Genomic DNA, 19,939 nt, shown 5'->3' with positions numbered 1-19,939 from the left:
ATGGTCACAGGTTGTAGACATGCCCTCTATCCAAGAACATCCACAGGATGGGAAGAGTGTGATAGGGAGCAGAGTGGGGACTGCAGCACAGATCTTCCAAGCTGAATGAAAGCTTCTTGTGGACCTTGCAAAATGTCTTTGATTTAATGACAGCACAATTTTAAATGAGCCCTTTAAGGGGAACACCCTGGTCCATGAAAAACTAGGGCAAATCAAAATAATGGAAATTATTTAAAAATTATCTCCCTTGAACAAATATCTTGCTCAGAGGACCTGATCTAATTCCCACTACAGTTTGATGCTATCTGAATTGCACCTTTATTTTGTGTGACCCTGTCCTTGTTCCTGTTGAAGTCAGTGACACTTCCTGAAACCACTAGTGATATAGGCACTGAACTGCCTCTGAATATGGACCCTGAGAACTTCAATACTGTTGAAAGATAAATGAGTCTTTGTGAAGCAGGAGTCATTACTGTGATGGCATGTGCTCAGGTGCAAGTTGGTAATTTGACCCACTGCTGGGTCTGTGTTACCAGTGTACCCTGAAATGCCACCTGTGATCTCTGCAGGAGAGAGAATACTACGGACTGGGGGCTTTGCAGAATGCATGTGAAACTCAGACCTTTTACACTGTGTTCTTCCTGCATTATATATGCCAGGAAAAGCCTTGAGAATGCAAAGCAATGCTGGATGATCCCATTGAACCTGTCACAACATGGGTACTGGGGTCTGTTGGGGGTGGAATTATGGTATCATGAAATATATCTTGGTGCAAGAAGAGCATCTCACTCTTTGTCTAAATCTGTTCATGCAGGAAGGAGTGGGGCAGATCTACCCCTGCCAGAGCTTTGTCTCCAGCTGGAGTCTGCCACCGTGCCCTCCCTCCCTGAGAAACCTGGTCTCCAACCCCCATTCAACCACCACACTCCATGGCGGGCGTCACCAACCCCCATGGGCCTCTTGTGTGGGCATTCCCAGTGGCACCCTGCACAGCTGCTGCATGGAGAGGAGGAAGGCAGGCAGGGCAGAGGGTGATGGGCCATGCCATGCACACAGGTGTGAATGAAGGGAAACCTGTGCCACACAGCAAATATGGCAGCCTCCAGTGCCCATCAGCAACAAGACATTTACTCTTGGTCAGGGAGGGACACCCAGGCTTGCATACTGGCAAGGCTGGAGAAAGAGGAATGTAGAAAGAAGTTCTGTCATACTGAAAAGCATGATTTTGGTGGGGTAATTCTCAGATCAGCAGCTCTCCAAACCTCACCCTTTTCCCTGGATCTGGGCACAGGAACAACCAGGAGAATAATGGCCTGTTAAAGCTAGGATGGGAGACTGGTCTATGATTTCACATGCTTGTGCAGCTTTCAGTTCCTAAGCCCTAAACTCTGAAACCTCTCTTAGAGTCTTCTAAGGAAATCTTTTTTTTCAGTTTTACTACAACCCCACTTACTCGTGAATCAAGATGAGCCACAAAAATCAAATAAGCTATGAGTAGACTGTTTCCACAAAACAAAGCAAAAGGCCACATCTAACTAGGGGATACAACCTGCAACCAACCCAGAAAGATTTACACTCCCCAAAACCTGTGTGCAGGAGGGTTTCAATAGAACAGCCCCCACTGGCAAAGGAGGGGAGAGGGCAATGACTGATCGCTGGTCTTGGAGCTGGTTATTCACTCAGCAGAAGTAGCCAAATATCCCTGTGAAGCAACAAGCAGACAGCTCTGAGGCCATGGATGAGCTTTGAGCAGTTAGATTTGTTACCAAATTCCCCAAACCATTTGTTTCAAAGAGATGTCCTGCACTGAAGTGACTGAGTGGGTCTGAAAGTTTTCCTTATGGTTCAATCTCAGGCCCTCGCAGAGAGCTTAGCCTTACTTAAAAGTCATAAGGCACAAGATAAATTTCCTGCTAGCAGTCTGAACTTTGAAGGAGAGGCATTTAAGCAAGTGAAAAATGAAATAGCAGGGAAAAAACACCCTGTAAAATAAAAGCAATGATAAATAAATAACAGGAAAGTGTACACCCCACTTCAAATTTAATAGGCTACGCCCAACCATGAATTATTGATCAAAAACATCCATTTGCTGCAATGGGGAGTACTAGTGAAATATTAATAACAGTGCATGAGCTAATCTTAGGTTTTACTTGATGGGAGAGTGACAAGAAGAGGTTGGAGAAGCCTGGCCCCTGTTAGCTCCCAGGTCTGGCTGCAGTGGGAGAAGGACACACCTCCAAGGCTCTCCCAGGACAGTGTGCAAGTCCCACATTTCCAGCAGAGACTGGCAGTGACTCTCCCACCTGATAAACCCATTCCCAGATGGATATGGGTCTAGAAGTGTCGTTCATGGGGGCTGTTGCAACAATACTGTCTATCCTGTTTTGGTAGTCCTACAAAAGAAAGCCAGAGTCTTGGTTAGACCCTAACTCAGTCCAATGTGTTTCCTAGTTTTCCTGGTTTTCTTTCAGGAAATAATTCGACTTTGTGATGGGAGGAAATACAAGAAAACATCATGTTGCTGGGTCAGCTGGCCAGAGGCTTACAGAAGTAAAAAGCATGGAGAAACAAATGAAAAAAAAAAATATTTTTAATTATACTTAATATGCCAGTTACTTTTGCAAAACTGTGAGGAAACAAAGTAATGATTTTTGAGAATCTGGATCTGGCAGAAGCTGACTCACGGTTAACCAACCTTCTCATGTACCTTCAGTCTCAATCTCACTCAGTTTCTGGTGAGTGAACCATAGTTGGCTTTGACATGGTAGCAGAATGGGCTTCCCCAGGGCCCCTGCCCTGCCCAGAATGTGGGTGCAGAGCTGCAGCATCCCCAGGGTGGCTGTCACACTCAAGATAAAGCTGTTTTGCTGCAAGCTCAGGCACTGCCAGCCCACTGCCAGAATTTCAAGTACCTGTCTGTCCTCTGCTGCAAACCACAGCAGGAAAAAAAACCCCACGATTATAAATTACACTGCTCTCCTGAACAGCAGGCAGCTTTTTGCCAAGAAAAGAGTAATTCAATTTCCTTTGGATCCAGATGGAAATTTGCACACAAATACCTGTAGGACTGAACAAAATGTCATGTGCACATGGGTTCACTCACATACGTGCCTTCTTGAACAGTCTGACTTCATAGGGTCTGAGTTTATAGCTTTTTAAATGTTAGAAATTTTACATCCTAGGCTGTTTGCCTTGTTTAGCTCAGTTTTTCTTCTTTTTCTTCTCAGCTTTTTAAAAAGCTATATTCTTGTAGATCTTCCTCTGTCTTTGGAATGTTTCCCTTTATTATCTCATTTTCCATTTGCATATTTTCTCTTTTTTTCCTGCTTTTCCATCTACCTCTTGTCATTTCCTCACTCCTACCCTAGCAGTTTCTGCCAGCATTCCTCATAGAATTAGCAAGGGTGTTCAGATCAGAATCTCCACTTCTGGTTTGCAGCCTCTCACATACAAGCCTGGCCCCAAGTTTTGCACTGGAACTGCTGCTCAGAAACACTTACAAGCAGTTATTAGTTCCCTGTCAGAAGGGGAAATTTTGCATAACACAGAATGAACTTGCTGGGTTTCTACAGCACATCCTAAAAAAAAGTATTTCCCCCTACACTGCAGGTGTAGGGTGAAAGCCAGCATTAGGTTGTCCATGCCCTGTGCTGGGTTTCAGCCTTTCACTCAGAAGGAATGTGTCCTGCATCTACTGAAGCTGAAGGAAGACAAAAAAAGATTGCGTGAGTTTTCTCTGGTGGAGGCATCATATGGAAATCAAACACAGGAGGAATCTCTCCACAACTGAATGAAAGGAGGCTGTAGCCAGGCTGGGATCAATCTCTTCTCCCAAGTAACAAGTGACAGGACAAGAGTAAGCCTCAGGTTGTGCCAGGGGAGGTTTATATTGGTTATTAGGAAAAATTTCTTCCCTAGGCAGGAGCAGGCTGCCAAGAGAAGTGGTTGGTTGAGACACCATCCCTGGAGATATTTAAAAGATGTGTAGATGTGGCACTCAGGGACATGGTTTAGTGGTTAACTTGACAGTGCTTGGTTTACCAGTGAACTTAACATTATCTTAAGGGTCTTTTCCAATCCAAGTGATTCTGTGATTCTATTATTCTATTACTCTGTGATCTGAGGTCAAGCTTTTCGCAAAGGTCCTGAATCCAACAAACTCTTACGTGTCACATCTCTATTTTTATAAAGGAATGTGAACAAATCTAGTCCTCATAATGTTTTTACATAGTGATTAACTAGACTTCTGAGTCAAGCTTGTATTTGAGATTAATCACTTCCATGATATATATAAATTAAAAATACAAGAGAAAAAAGCTTTGGAAAGAGGAAACATTGCCCCCTCTAGCAATGACTGATTATACACTGATTATAGCTGGCACAACAAAAAACCAGTTATGATTCCTTCATATTTTCAGTACCAGCGTTGCTTATCTCAAGTAAGAAAAAATAAGATTTTCCTTGATTTTTTGGTTTGCTTTTTTTTTAATTCATCTTTCTGGTCAAACACCTTCCTTCCCTACTGGCCAGTGTTGATATTTCTTGGAAGATCTGCTGAGATAAGGCTAGAAAATATGTGAGTACACCCTGCAAAGAAACTGAAAGGTATCCACCCAAAGGCATGCTCCTCTTCTCAAAGTCTCCCTCTACAGAGCAGTAGCCAGGCTTTGACAGTAATGGTGGCCAAGACACACCTGAACAAAAGTTTGAGGCAGCCTGGACAAGTTTTAGCAAACAACATATTTAGCACCTGACTAAGAATATAGTCAGGAAGATCCTCAATATTGGGATAATAATTAAGTTAGAAATCCTACAGAAGGCACATGTTTTAAAAGAGAAAACCAGACTTTAATTTTGCTCACTGCTAGTAGTGGAAGATTTTTGAGGGAGCACAGAGAAATGGAAGATCCACCACTCAAAAGCAAGTACCACAGTAAAGTGTCAGACACGTGTCAGGTGGCGCGAGTTTGATCCCAGGGATGCTGCTTGTGTTGCTCCCTTTGGGTATCATCCAGGAGCTGCCTGCACCACAAGGGAACAGGCAGAGCACACCCACAGACACGCAGAGGAGTTCCTCATTTCTGCATCCTCACTTAGCTGCTCCATTTTCTGTGCTGCTGTGGCCAATGCACACTGAAAGCTAATGAGGCACAGACATCAAGTGTGTTCAAATGTCAGAAGGCTCAGAAGAGCCCCTAAACTACTGTTCTTGAAAAAGAGAACAAAACTTTAGCTGGAGTGTCATCTAAAAGACAAACCTGAAACAAACATTAATTGCTCTTTTGACAAAGCATTCAAGAGGCACAGGGGAAACTGGAATGTTAAACAATTCAGTAGCAAACACAAACTCTAAACTGTATTGATCATATGTGTGTGTGTGTGTTTGTCAGTGGTGTCAGGAATTTAGAAACCAGGGCCTTCCAGGAGAAAAGTCCTGTGCTATCCAAGTGACACACACAGTGATCACTTTGCCCTCTTTGCTGTCACAAATCATGGAAAAAACCCAAACTTTTCCAGAGAGCTGCTCAAAAATCCCCCATATAAATAGCACAAGGAGCAAGTGTTCGGCCTTATCCATCTCTGCATCCCACTAAATAAAGGCACAGACCATGGCATCTTTGCAGGTCATCCTCAAGTCATCAGTGAGGTCCATTTTCACAAGCACTCCCTGACCTGTAGGGAGCAGGTGCACACAACCCATCCCCTAAACCAAAACCCCAAAAGGGACAGTGTCACTAGTTCCACGTGGCTTTGCTACCCAGTTTCCATCCCTCATTGTACAGCTGAGCAAGGGCTTTGGAGATGATCTCGGGCAACTCTGTTTAGCCCCTTCCTGGATATTTATCCATGCCTCATGCAATGAATGGCAAACTCCACCAACTCTGAGCTCAGCTGTTCCAAAACAACAGGGACATAGACCCCTGGAAACACTGAAGATGAAGGAAATCTCTGCAGATGATACCACTGGCCAGCTTGTGTTGTGACCTGTAAGTGGATAACTGGCCCATATGGGCAACTGAGGCATGGCCAGCAGCCCCACTACCCCTGTCCCTGGCCAGGCAGCTGAAGTTGTGTCAAAGACAAGACATGGGCATGCAGGGAGACTGGGGCTGCGATTGCCCCAGTCCCATTCTGCTGGCCATGCTCCCACTGAAGCACCTGGCAAGTGCTGCCATGTGCAATATGTACAGACTGGCTAAGGAGTCCACCTCAAAACTTGGGAGCAGGTACAGGAAGCCACATGCTGCTCAAAGATGAAAATGGCCTCAGCCACTGTGAAGTGCTGGCCACCCTCCCTGGCACATCAAGCTTAGAGGAATGTGTAATGCAGCTGAGAATTTTTTTTTCCAGAATGCTCGTGGGTGCTCAGCTTTTCCTTCATATCTTTGTGTCTTCTTTTTTCCTATAGCTGATTTCTACAAAAGCTCCAGGAGCCTACAGGCACTGTGGTTCCAGGAACTGAAGAAAGACAGAGGAGAAGGAAGACAGATTTCCCAAAGACCTTGCACTCTGCCAGATGACAGAGAGAGGGAGGTAAGATACAACAGACAGACACTCTACCACCATCATTCAGAGTGTTGCAAAGGGTGGGGGAGAAGGAAGGAGCATCCTTAGTTTTTATTTCAATCCACTTTGCTAGCCAGGGCTAAAGGTCAGGCACACAGGAGAGGTAAAATGAGATAAAAGATTAGCACAAATCATCTAATAGCTTAAGAGAAGGAGGGTTCAGTGCCAAAAGTGGCAGGAGCAGTCTGCCTGCTGGTTAAACTTGCTTTTGCTTGTTTAATGCTCCTTCAGGCACTTGTGTGTCTTTGGCCGCCTGGTGAATTATGAGCTTCACACAAGCAGCAATGAGTTTCTGACAGGAGAGGAACTCTAAATCCTTTTCTAAGCATTATTCTGGAAAGTATCTAAGGTTTAACTAGATATGTTCTTCAGCTCTTCACAGCATTATATACAGCACTATATTTTACATGACTGAGTAGTTGTGTAATGAAATATCCATTTTAGCTGTCAGAAACACTGGACAGAAACACTGAACTATAGCAGAGCCAGGCAAAGACCTCACACTGAAGAAAACACCACCAACTTGCCTGGTTCCACTCTCTCCTTTGCACATGAGCTGTTCCTGCAACTGCAACAGGAAGAGGAAGAAAAACTGGGGTCTGGCTCTGATGGCTTGCAACAATCCCCCACAAACCCATCTCTTCCTGACTCCCTTCTCAGAGAAGTAAGACTCACCATGCTCCTGTGCAGCTCACTGATACTGTAATGCATCCCCAGCTCCACAGGCACACTCTGGCTTGCAAATCCCATTTAAACAAGAGGGTTTGCAGGTGCCTTTGCAAGGACTAGATTTAGTTTTTGTTTACATTTGCACAGTAGTCTCAGCTGTATGTTGCAATCTCCATTTCCTCCATTGCTGAAGAGCTGTTGCCTTTAATTGTAAAAGTAAGCGTACTTCCATATCCCAGGAGGATTTCAGCACTGTGGGCTTTCTCTGCTTAAAGCCCAGGGACACCTTTGCCAAGTTAATTTCTGGACACAGCATTGTAAGGACGGACAGCAGGCACGAGAACCATGATGCTACAGCTACTCTATGCCCAAGGGAATGTTTCTTCAGTGAATGCAAGAGATGTAGACTCATGAATGAAACAGAAATTACTGTGCATTTACTAAGATCCCATGTACCAGCTGCTCTGCAGCCTGGCATCAAAATTTCATGGCCCCCCTTCCCAGCACACAGGTACCTTTCAAACCCCAGCTTTTAGCAAAGGACATATTTTCAACAGGTCTTCCCACCTGGCCCTGCAAAAAAAGTCGGCATTTAAGCAAAGGCTTCTGGTTTGCATCAAAGAAGCATCAATGGAGGTGATACTCCCCCTCTACTCCACTGTTATGAGACCCCACCTGAAGCGCTACTTCATCTCTGGAGCTGGGACCCTACATTAGGACATGAACCTGCAGGAACAAATCCAGAGGCGAGCCACAAAGGTGATTAGAGGACTGGAGCACCTCTCCCTGAAGGCAGGCTGAAAGAATTGGGGTTGTTCAGCCTGGAGAAGAGAAGGCTCCAGGGAGACTTTCTAGCAGCCTTCCAGCACTTAAAGGGGCTTACAAGACAACTGGAGAGGGAATTTTCACGAGGGTATGCTTTAAGATGAAAAAAGATGGGTTTAGAGTAGATATTAGGAAGAAATTAATTACTGTAAAGGTGGTGTGGCCCTGGCACGAGTTGCCCATAGAAACTGTGAATGCCCCACCCCTGGAAGTGTTCCAGGTGAGGCTGGAGGGGCTTTGAGCAACCTGGTTTAGGGGAAGGTGTTCCCGCCCATGGCAGGGGGAGTTGGAACAAGATGATGTCTAAATGTCCTTTCCAACCCAAACTATTCCACAAATCTGTCTGAAATTTCTGGGACAATGCCACTGCATAGATTCTGTGCACCTGGGCCAACACAAGAGAACCCTCAAATCCCACCACAAGAAAGTCTCTGAGAGGAAGGATGAGAGGATAAATACATGCCAGATACATGGTGGTCACAGCTTAAGGGGGTAACTCTCTTGGCAGCTACTAGGATTTCTGGTTACCATTGGTTGCACAATCCCATTTAAACATGTGCATTGTAGACAATGAAGGCACAGTAGGGCAGAAATTCTGAGATACTGAGAAATATTTGAGTCTGCTTAAAGAAGCTAGCTCAACTGAGCTGCTGCTGACTTATCTATTCTACTTCTCCTATAAAAAAAAAACAAAAACCAAAAACCAAAAAACATATTTCTAAAACATTTGTCCAAAAGAGACCTCTCACTGTTTGAAATACTGATTCACTGTTTGAAATACTGAAATGGTTGTTCCTCTTCTGACCTTCTACTTGTCTGTCTTGGGCACATAATTCCAAAAGTGGATGTTCATAAAGTCTGGACACTGAGATTCAGATAAGAACTGCAGACACAGGCAAATACTTGGGTACTCACAGCTTTGCAGCAATGGCAGGCAGCAGGGGTTATCTGAAAACCAGTGTAAAATGACAGTCTTCATCTAAGGGCTACTTTTGAATTTGATTGAAAAATTATTTTCTCACCTATGTGTGTAGCATTCACACAAAATTACTGGGGGTCACTGGTATATCACAGCATTAAGACTGTACTGCCTTTTGAACTGCATGAATGCCCAAAATAAAAAGAAGGAAGGACAAGGATACTCTTTGTTTAAAAAAATGTGATTAATATTAACAAATATTTTGCGTTCTTCTGATAGAAACCAGAAGTAAAACGTGTCATCTGTCTGTTACTTACAGGAGACTGAAGGTGGGTCTAAGGCAGCTCTGATAAGGACATATTCTCTCTCTAATTGACTATAAATCTCTTCCTCATTTTCTGGGAAGTATCTCTCCTTTGGTATCACTTTTATGACCTAGCAATCTCTCTGAGGCAAACAGACAATACAAGAACTGTGTTCGCAATATAAGAATAAAGAAACTGATTACTGCCTCATTGGGTAAAACATTTACCATTATCAAGAAGCAAACTGTGCAAAATTACAGTATTTTTCTCTTGCAGGACTTTTTGAATTATTTGTCCCAAATGCTCTGTGCATACTGACACCTCCAATACTACCCAAACCCCAGGCTTCCTACTGACACGCATATTCAAAGACAGTTTCTTTTCAAAGAAAAGTTTTTTAAAGGTTGATGATGGTTCTGAGACACACTCTTTCATGAGCATGAGACATTCAGTGGCCATCAACCTCACCTCATCAGGGAGGAAGCAGCATGGTGGTTCTTTTTCTGTCCCATTTCCCCCTGGCATCATCTATCCATGTGATTCCATGTTATTACTGTACCACTTCCTAGGCAGCAGATGGCCCCAGGATTATCAATTGATGGCACCTCAGGTACCCCCACCGGGTACAGGGGAGCCTGTTCCCACGGTCAGAGATGGCTTCTTTAGAGGGACAACCCCACCAGACACCTTGACAAGGCATTTGACTTTGGGTGTCTGGTGAGGGGGATACTTTGCTCTGATTCTTGGTCTTTTTGGCAAGAGGAGCCAGGAGTTATTCTGCCTAGTCTTCCAACAGAGCAGTCAGTGAGGACCGCTCCTGATGGGCTGGGTCTAAGAGCTGTTAGGGGAAACTAAGAATGCACAAACTACTTCATTTTGATGCATAGGCAAAAAAAATGAACTGATGTTGCTGCTCGTTCTGTGTCCCTGCTCACACTTCCTGCGTTAATCACAGTTCTGAGTTTGTTCATTAGAGCCAAGCTGATCAAGCCACTAACATGCAAATGGCCTCACTGTGCCTGCAAAATGTAATCCAAGCTATTTCCACTTATGCTGTGCTCCTTTGCTGTCTTCTCTAACCCAGGCTGCACTCTGAGATTCTGGAATGCCTGCATGTCTTAAACTGGGTAATCTGAAATCTAAGTTTTACTGTGAAAACTCTGACCTGGATACACAGATGAAGAAATGGAAGAGTGAAGTCATGACACCCACCTGTACAAAAAGACGGCTAATGTATGGGGAGGGAAAGAAGAGAAAAATCATCCCTTTACACAATGTCATGCAAACCAGGACTGGATAGAAAACAACACGGCAAAAATGCTAGAAGAGTTTGCTGATGCTTAATACAGATGCTTTTGAATTTAAAAGTAGGGTAAAAGATGTATAGTTTATTAGGACATTTTGATTTATGACATAAATTATTTGTTTTCTTGTAAATGCAAAGAAGAATTTGTCTGTAATATACACTGGAATCTCATCTTTGGAGTTCTTCCCATAAGCAAAAGAAAAATTACATTGACAACTTCCTAAAGTCAATCATTCAGGACCTTTTCTATATAAAAATCAAAGAATGTTCTCATGTTTCTTCACATAATCATGAAACAAAGAAGTTGCTTCTAAAGATACTATTTTAAGGTATGTTTTTAGTGATTCAACTTGAAACTTCTGCTTAAGAGCAGACACTGGGTTTTGTTTCCTTGTTATCTAAAATGATGACCATATAAAACTTTTTAAATAATTTTTTTTAAAAAGGCAGTAGCTGCCTTCTTTTTCAGGTTTATTTTTTTCCCACTCAACTCCTCTTTTACCCAGCACACTGGCTCCCTTTTACCAGTACACACAAGAAAATGAAACTTTTGGGGGGTTTTTATCTGCCCTGAGAGGGATAGGCAATTCAATCCCAACATGGTAATGAACATTTGTAAAAAGTTAACAAAACTGCTTTCATTTCAAGGTTAGGCAACATAACAGCACAGTGACAGGAACTATAATGAGGAAAGAAATTCCACTGTTATAAGAAATATGGCTATTTCTGTCTAGAGGAACAAACACATTTTGTGAAGTACTCAGGTCTCTGAAACAAGTATTTTTACCACTGCATTTACACTGCTTTATCTTTGGGAAAATCAATTCCAGAACGATGCTGACCTCCTTTTCCAAAAGCTTTTGGACTTGCCAATTAAAATGTGATGCAAATGTTAAATGTGGTGCCACGTAACTCCCCCAAATATTTTGACACTAGAGTTTTAACTATGCTTTTCCATCTTGTGGTGCACAGTTGAAATACGCTGAGAAGAAAAGACTGTGTATATGTAGGTGGGATGGAAACTTTGGAGTTCATCTACCCAAGCCTCATACTCAGTGGGTTACATTAAAATTCAATGCTACGAGGAAGGAAACTTTTCTGATGTAAATGCATGCTTACTTAGCTCATTCCTATGAGTGTTCCCAGCTAATGTGGTCCACTTTCTGCAGGAAAAGGGCTTGCAAGAGCAAAATTAGATGTGTCGTTCTTCTGAGACCTTCTTTAAAGAAAAAGCCGTGCAAACAACTTCAGTGGCTCCCTGAAACAGCAGTATTCAAGGGCATACAGTCACAATCTAATAAAGGACTACTAGTGCTAAAATGTCACAACAGGAAAGGAAGAGTATTGAAGGTTCAATAATGAAAACCAACAAAGACACATCAATTTTAAACTAGGGAAATATGTTAAATATTGATTCAGATAAAAACCCTAGGGGGAAAAAACTATAAGGATGTTCACAATAGAAACAGATTAAATATGACTAAAGCAGATTAAAATACAAATTAAGGTCTATTTAAAATGCTGATTAAGTGGGCTGCTTTCTTCCCGTAAGAAATAAATGGACTAGAGGTCTTCCTGTAAGTGAGAAGGAAATGAATGCACTGTAAATACCTGGGGTCACCAAGTTACAAGGTAAGGGAGAAAGGAAAATAGGAAACCTACAGGCAGCAGATGCTTCAATGGGGAATATTCCCCATCCCACTCAGACTTTAAAGCCTGAATGCAGTGGGACCAATGTCGGAGCTCTTGTCTGCGTCAGCGGCCTGCCTGCAGGCAGCACAGGGAGAGCCTGAAAAAAGCAAAATACCGAGAGAAAAGAAGTGTGTTTTCTTTGCAGCATCCACAATCAATTTAGAAATCCATCCCTCAAGTCCAGCTTCTAATGCTGTTACATATTTGTGAATCTTCCAGTTGTGTGCTCCCTATGTTGCCAGTGCTAAAGGTCAGCAGGAGGACTAGCAGCATGGTCCCAGCTTCTGGGTGAAATTCATCCCATTTTGGTAACCCACACTGTTACAATTGGTACTTATTTCATCCATCCCTCAAAACTGAGATGTGGGTTCTCTAATAACAAGGAAGAGACCATAGTTTCAGATGAATGATTGTATTTTCCTGAGAAAAACAGGTTATCTGTAAAATAAATAAATACATAAATATATAAATCCAGTTATTTAGCAGTAGTACAAGTTACACATGTGCCTGCAGAGGAACAAAAGACATTTTGCTCTGAGTTTCTCCCTTTGATCTCCAAGCATGTGCTCCCAACAAAACCCTGTCCATGTTCCCTGTCAGAGCACTGCTTCTTTCTCTGATTTTTAATGGATGATCAGAGGGCAAGCATCTTCTGAGGACTTATTTTTTATCACGGTCTACCTGAAGTGCGCGTTGCACATGGGAAAATTCAGGAATTGCAGGTCCATCATGGAGATGGTGATGGGATGTGAGAGAGAAAGCATTAATGGCCAGGAAGCACTGCATGATGCAGTAGTGTGGTGAAGGAAGTCTCATGTGAGTTTCCTCTCATTATCTAACTCAAGAATAACATTTATAGCACACTCCATTGCTGGACTGCCACTATTGCTGATCTTCTCATTCACAGATAGCACATCCTAACAATTCTTAGAGGAATACAGGTAGCCACTTTGGAAGCAGCTGATGGCAGCAGCATCATCCCACCAGTCACCCAAGACAGATCTCCAGTGGAGATCAATGACAGAGACTGCTGGGGACCAGGCCACAGACTCTTCCATGTGTCTTGTCACACCAGACTCCTGCTCAGATGGCAGTGCCATCATCCAGCTGCTGTCATGGCCCCTGCCATCACTGTGGGAAGGGTCTGGAAGATAAAATGGAAAAGGGCTCCTTCCCCACCAGGGAAAACTCACACAAGCTTTTGACTGAAATGGTGGTTTAAGCACAGCTCTTGTAATTATCTTTTATGCTGAAACAAAAAAAGACAGGCTTTGATCTTGCAAACACAAAGGCCACCTTATTGCTCTCATCTGAAAGGAGAAAAAAACCAATCCCACTGCAGCCTGGAAATGTTTTGCCAGAAATCCCTATAAGAGCAAAATTTCATCCTCCTTGCAAAATACAGGATGCCAAAGTCCCTCAGGGAAAGGAAGCCCAAGTCACGCTCTTGTATTCGATTCTACATTTACTTCCAAGGGAAGTCTGCAACCCAGTATTTCACTGTCAGTGGCAGGAACATATGCAAAATGTTTCAGCAGGAGGATTCTGGTATCCTTTGGGTATCCTCCTGGCCTTCCTGAAGCTATCATCTTCAGTGCATGCACCTACATCTGACCAGGGCACTCAGGAGTGTGCCTGGGCTCCCAGGTTTGGATGCTCACCCTGGTTGTACCCTACCTCCAAACCCAAAGCCAAACAGGAACACCCCCATTCCACCTCCCACAGACAGTGGTGTCAGGGTGGGCAGTAAGGTGTCCCACCAGCTCCAAGCAGCACACAGGGGAGGGCAGCTCCATAGCGCAGACACAACCATTGCTACTCCTGCCCAAAAGAGCTTACAGCCCAGCAGGGGAGAGCCCGTGGCTCCACATGGCACACAGATAATGTGTATTTGCTTGTGGTGACGTTTTGTTTTCAATCTTGCACCACTAAGCACAAAAGCCAATGATGAAATAAATCACTCGGGCACTGTATTGATTCTTGAATGACGATTACATAAAGAAAAATATAAATGCTTTGGTGTGTTAAATAATCCCTCTATTATGCATGTTGCAGACATACCTTTAATTTCATTTACGTAGCTTCTTTTGAGGAAAGACATCCAAATTTTTCCCTCAGCCTACTCCACTCACTTTATTCAGTGGAATAAGTGCAAAAGAAGAAGAGAAGCAGAAGAAATAGAGGGAAATTGATTGCTGCCAGCCTGGTAGGGAAACGCTAACCTTGCAGGCAGGAGACAAACAGCAGAGTCATCTGCAACATGCAAACCAGCTTCTTCATTTCCATAGTGAGGCACAGGAAGTGCCCTTCAGAAATTTTCAAAACTATTACAGCTATAAACAAGTTGTCTTTAGTGGGACCCTGTGGACAAAAACTAATTTAAAAAATAAATACTAAGATTAAATGTATCAGCTAAGCAGTTTTTGACAGAGAAAACTATGCTGGGTGGTCAGTGTTCACAGAACACAGATGCAGAGTACTCATCAGTCCCTAAATGCAACCTCAAGAGAACATTTTCAGTTATCAGAGATGCTAAAACTGCCTCCACTTCAGAATCCCACCCCCACCCCTGCCCTCTCCAGTCTCTCTCTCTGCCCTACCCCGTATTTGTAAGTCACTCTCAGAGGACTTTGTACCCAGATAAAATTTCTATCACACTGGATCAAATGAGGCTTACTTGAATCAGGACTGCGGTGCCGGGCCTATTTCTCAAAGTAATTATATTGCCGAGATTAATTGGAAAAGGTTTGGCTCAGCTCGACCCGGTTTGCACGAAGAAGCACCAGCTTTACACCTGCTACCCCATCCAGCAGAGTCAGCGGCACGGCTGTGCTGGGGCAGAGTGTGACACCGACAGCACAGCCCCGCTTCCCCCGCTCCGATGCTGCCCGCTCCCCGGGCACCGCTCCGCACCGCGCCCGCCGCCTCAGCCACCCCGCAGCCCCGGCCGGGCCCCGCTCCCCGCAGCCGGCACGCTCATGCCGGCACTCCCGCCCCGCTCCCCGCAGCCGGCACGCTCATGCCGGCACTCCCGCCCCGCTCCCCCGGTCCCCACCGCCCCCCCTACCCCGAGAGAGCGGTAACTGCTCCCAGGGGAGTCCGCGTAATTGTAACTTTAATCTTTTTTTCGTGAGCACCGAGGGGGAAATAATAATAATAATGATAATAATAATATAATATAATAGCAATAACAACAACAATAATAACGGTAATAATAATAATAATTATAATAATAATAATAACAATGCTGCCAAGGACCACCATGACCACCTCCTCCATCTAGAACCACAATTGCAGAGGATAGTTACCAGCGAGGAGCGGCGCAGCAACAGGCGATGCCGGGCCGGGGGGCGGGCGCGCTCCCGCAGCCACAGCCCCTCCGCCCGCTCCCACCGGAGCCGCCGCCCGTGCCCCGCCCACCCCCGCGGACACGCCCCGGGCACGCCCCTTCAGCGGGGACCGTCCCCAAGGCCAGCCGGGTGTGTGGCAGTGGGCAGTCGCGGCATTGCTCAGTAAAGCAATGCTGTTCAAGGGTACCTCTGTAGCGAGTGCTGCTCTAAGCTGATTCACAGAACAGCTGCTTTCCCCTCATCAGTGTTAGCCCGGTTTTCATACTGTGCAGCAGAAAGTTCCTGGCACTTGTCCATGGTTAGAGTAGAATACAGCTGTATCCAGGCTTGTCTTGATCCACACATAATCGTTGAGAAATGTTTTCACCCCTTCTTCAGACCCTGACTTTGCTCTTCTCCCACAATAAGGAGAAACCTGGCGGGGTTCATCCCAGACACATCCTTCCCTTGCTCTTGCATCCTTCATCATGCTCAATTTCCTCACTACCAGTTTTCTGCTCTCCCTTCTGCAGCAGTGATGAGTCTCGCTGGCTCAGCTGCCTTGAACTAAGTTGCACCGACAGTAGCAACTACAGAATGTTTTTCTGCCACCATAGTTGTGGGTTTAATCCTTGTATGGGCCATTTACTGAAGTAGTTGGACTTGATGATCATTGTGGGTCCCTTCCAACTCAGAATGTTCTGTGATTCTCTTCTGACTCCATTTTGATTTTTACCTAAAATCTCACCAAATATAATGGTCGATTTTATCTCATGAGAAAATCATGTTCCCTCTCCCTTTGATGTGCTTTTATCCTTTCTGTCTCTGGTAGCTTGAACACCTCTACTTTTCTTCCTTGCCAGGAGCACTAGGGTTTCTTGTCTGTGTTGCATTTGCTCCACTCCCCTCACTGAGTCTCTTGCTTTTCTTCTCATCAACCTCTGTAACTACAGGTTTCCTCTTGTGCTTCCACCTCCATCCCAGCCTCTGAGCCAATTGAATGTGCTGTGTACACTTAGTCCAGGAGTTCTTCCATTCCACTTCCATCCTAGGCCCTCATTTCTTTCCAGTCTGTTCTTCCTCCTGGAATTTTGCAGGCAGTGCTCCTCAGGGCACAGCTGCGACCATTTCTCACCATCCTTGATCTGTCAGCCCGTTTCAACACAGGTTACCTACAAATGAGAGAAAATGAGCACACATCTTTAGACATGTGCCCTAATCGGGCGTGCACTCTATGTCCTGGGTTTTGTCAGTGTTGGAAGGAGGCCCAGAGGTTGCCCAGAAGGTTGTGGGGTCCCCATCCTTGTGTACAGCTCTGAGTAATCTGCTCAGAGCTTAGAGTGAACCCTGCTGTGAGCAGGAGCTTGGACTAGAGACCTCCTGAGGTATCTTCCAAGCTGAATTACTCTCTGTGCAATATCCATGTGGCAGGTGCCAGAACTGTTAGCCTGAAAAGACTGGAATAGTAAGCTGGAGTGTATCAAGTACAAACATAGTTGGAGAGTGGTTTGCTCCTGTTCCTCAAATTCAACTTCTTTGGCTGTTTAAGAGGTCTTCCACTGGGGGATGGAGGAGAGTTCTTGTTATTGGGTTGTTTGGTGTTGGTTGGTTCAGGGGTTTTTTTAATATTATATATTCTTCGTCCAGTCTATTGCAAGGATACTGTTCCCAGCCCCTGGTTAACATCAGGAACCATTTTTGTGTCTTGATACCTCATCTTGTTGCAATGTTTTTCCATTTATTCAAACTCAGCATGGCTATAATTGAACTCCAGGCTTCCTTTTTAAACTTCCCCTATTTCTTCCTTTCTCCAGCTCCTTGTTTAAGTGCCATTCAATTCCAAGAGCTAAGTGTCAAGGCTGAAATCACTACTGCTTATTTGCTTCGAGACTGTCTTTTTGCTTTTCATCACAGTATTTGTTTTTCTTTCCATCACAGTTTTATATAATGCTGCATTTGATTTAAATTAATCTTGTCCACGTGCAAAATTGCACTGAAGTCTCAAGTTTATCGCTTTAAAATCAAATTACTGGAAAAAAAAAATTTCCTAGATGTGTCCTTGCTTCTAGGTGTATGTGACAGTTTTCTTAATCTTTGTAAATCTTTCCATAAGCCATTAGCTTCCTGATGGCACTTTGAGTTTCTCTTCAAAGTCACCTTCATCAGTGCTTTCCCTTCTGTGTTTTCCTTCTGATTTCCAGTTCTTTAGGACTGAGTCTTTATACTGTATGATGTCTAAGATGTTTTCAGCCCTACAGGAAAAAATATATAACCAACAAACTCTGCAATTTAGGATATAGATAATCTTGAAAATTACAGTGACTCAGAGATTTGCTAAAACTGGCTACTAATAAGAGGATTTCTGAAACCAAATCAGAGATTCTTTGATTGAAATCAGTGTCATTGTATGCATTCATAAACTAATAGGAAACTAGAAAGAAGCATAAAATTACCACTTGCAGATTCGGCCTTTTCCCAGGGTTAATAGTTGCTCTTATTAAATCTGTTTATCCAGCAGAAAACTGTTTCTGGGAGCTTTCGCAATGGCTGTCATGGGGCATTTCTCTATTTTACTGTTCCTCCTTTGGCTCAGAGATTAGAAACTCTAATTGCCTCAGCTTTTGTGACAGAGGTCATAGAACCACAGAATTATAAATCATAGAATTATAGAATATCCTGAGTTGTAAGGGACACACACAGATCATCAAAGTCCAAGTCATGGCCTTGCACAGGACCACACCAAGTGCAGAATAACATTCTTTTATGCAAGCATAGAAAACCTTATAGAATAGGTTTGGGGTTTTTTTTAATTAGCATCACTGATTTATTTCCTGAAACACTAATGATTACTAGAAAAACTATTAAAGCCGTCACTAAGAGAACAAATGCCCTTTCTGGCCACTTCTCATGTGTTATGACTCTTTTATCATCTGCTTTATCTAAGCAGACATTCATAGCTCAGCACCTTAAACTAGAGGTGATTATTTATTCTGTTTTGCATTGTGAAATTTTTCTGATTTTTGAAATATCTTCATTTATCTGTCAGAAAAAAGGGCTGAGAGGGAAATGGTTGAGCAGCCAAAACCACTCCATAGACCTCTGCCTCCTAAGCTGCTGTCTAAGCTGTCTCCACCAAGGGAGAATGTTGACAAAGGTAAACTGCACAAAGACGGTTTCTGTGGTGCGTAGTTACAAGTGCCACATGTTCTCTAAAGTTAATACAGAAGAAGATAGATTGGCAGTTCAGCTACTAGTGCAAGGCAGTGTGAATGAGACTGCAGTATGACCCACATGACCTGCATCTCTTTGGGAGGCTCTTCACGTAAATTGGGGAAGAGTCTTCTTGGCAGGTCCTGGAAGTTGAGCCTTCCACCTATCAGATTTGAATACTACCCACTGGGTAATGGAGGCATTCCCCCTAGCTCATCAGAAAATATGAGACATAACATAAAAAACTGCTGGTGTCAAGAAAAATAAAATTGGATCACATGGTGTCAGACCATAGGGGAAGTGAGATACAACTTGGATTCAGATAAAATAAAAAATATGACATTTTGGGGGATGGTCATGCTCTTCTCAGAATGTACGATCCTGTGAAAATAAACATCTTGGCTTACATTATTTTACAGGCATCAGGGAATTCTAATTAAAACAAAGGACTGGCCGTGCAGTGTGCTCCAGAAATAACCAGGCATTTTGTATGCTTCTTATATATGTGAATGGTAAGCTCTTCCCAGTTTATATAAAGTAGCTATTGATTAAATATTTAAAGACTAACCTTTAAAAATAAATGTGAAAAAGAATAACATGATCTATAATTATAACATTTTTAACCTAAGTAATATATAAATAAAATGGAAACTAGGCACGACTCCTGAAAACAGATCTGTGTAGAAGAACCCTGGCATCTGTGCAGGTTTACTGACTTCTGTCAAAAACATCAAGCCCCAGGATCTGCTGTAAAAAATTAGAATACAGAAATTTTACAATGTTTTCTTCGCAGATCAGCGCAGCAGAATAAAGTTTTAGCATGAAAAACAGCGCTGTCTCTATGACTGAGATAAAGAGACAAAATAAAGTTTGGGGTTTTTTCCATCTAGCTTCTGTAATTCTGTAGGAGTACCTAAATAGCTAAAACTCCTCAATCTTCACATAGAAGCAGTCAAAGAGAAAGAAAATAAATCAAAATAGTTTTTATGATGCTTGAGAGAAATGGTAAGTAATTTGAATTTTCATTTTGTTAGAATACTGTCATACTGTACTTATCCTCATTATGTAATATTAAATTGAGTAACAATAATATATTAAAAGCAATACCTTTCTAACA

The 19,939-nt window shown here is 43.3% G+C and overlaps 1 protein-coding gene across 1 annotated transcript in view; it reads right to left on the bottom strand.

The window, feature by feature from the left end:
* LCP1 (lymphocyte cytosolic protein 1) overlaps positions 1-15,683 on the bottom strand; it is a 51,831-nt gene extending 36,148 nt beyond the window's left edge. The window contains exon 1 of the mRNA XM_048295297.1: positions 15,592-15,683. The gene's annotated coding sequence lies outside the window, so the exon portion shown is untranslated. The remainder of the gene's footprint in view (positions 1-15,591) is intronic.
* Positions 15,684-19,939: the final 4,256 nt, after the last annotated feature.

The sequence above is a fragment of the Corvus hawaiiensis genome, chromosome 2 (assembly GCF_020740725.1).
Source record: "Corvus hawaiiensis isolate bCorHaw1 chromosome 2, bCorHaw1.pri.cur, whole genome shotgun sequence".
NCBI lineage: Eukaryota > Metazoa > Chordata > Aves > Passeriformes > Corvidae > Corvus > Corvus hawaiiensis.
The sequence above is the reverse complement of the archived record's forward strand: the minus strand, read 5'-3'. Positions and strand labels throughout refer to the sequence as shown.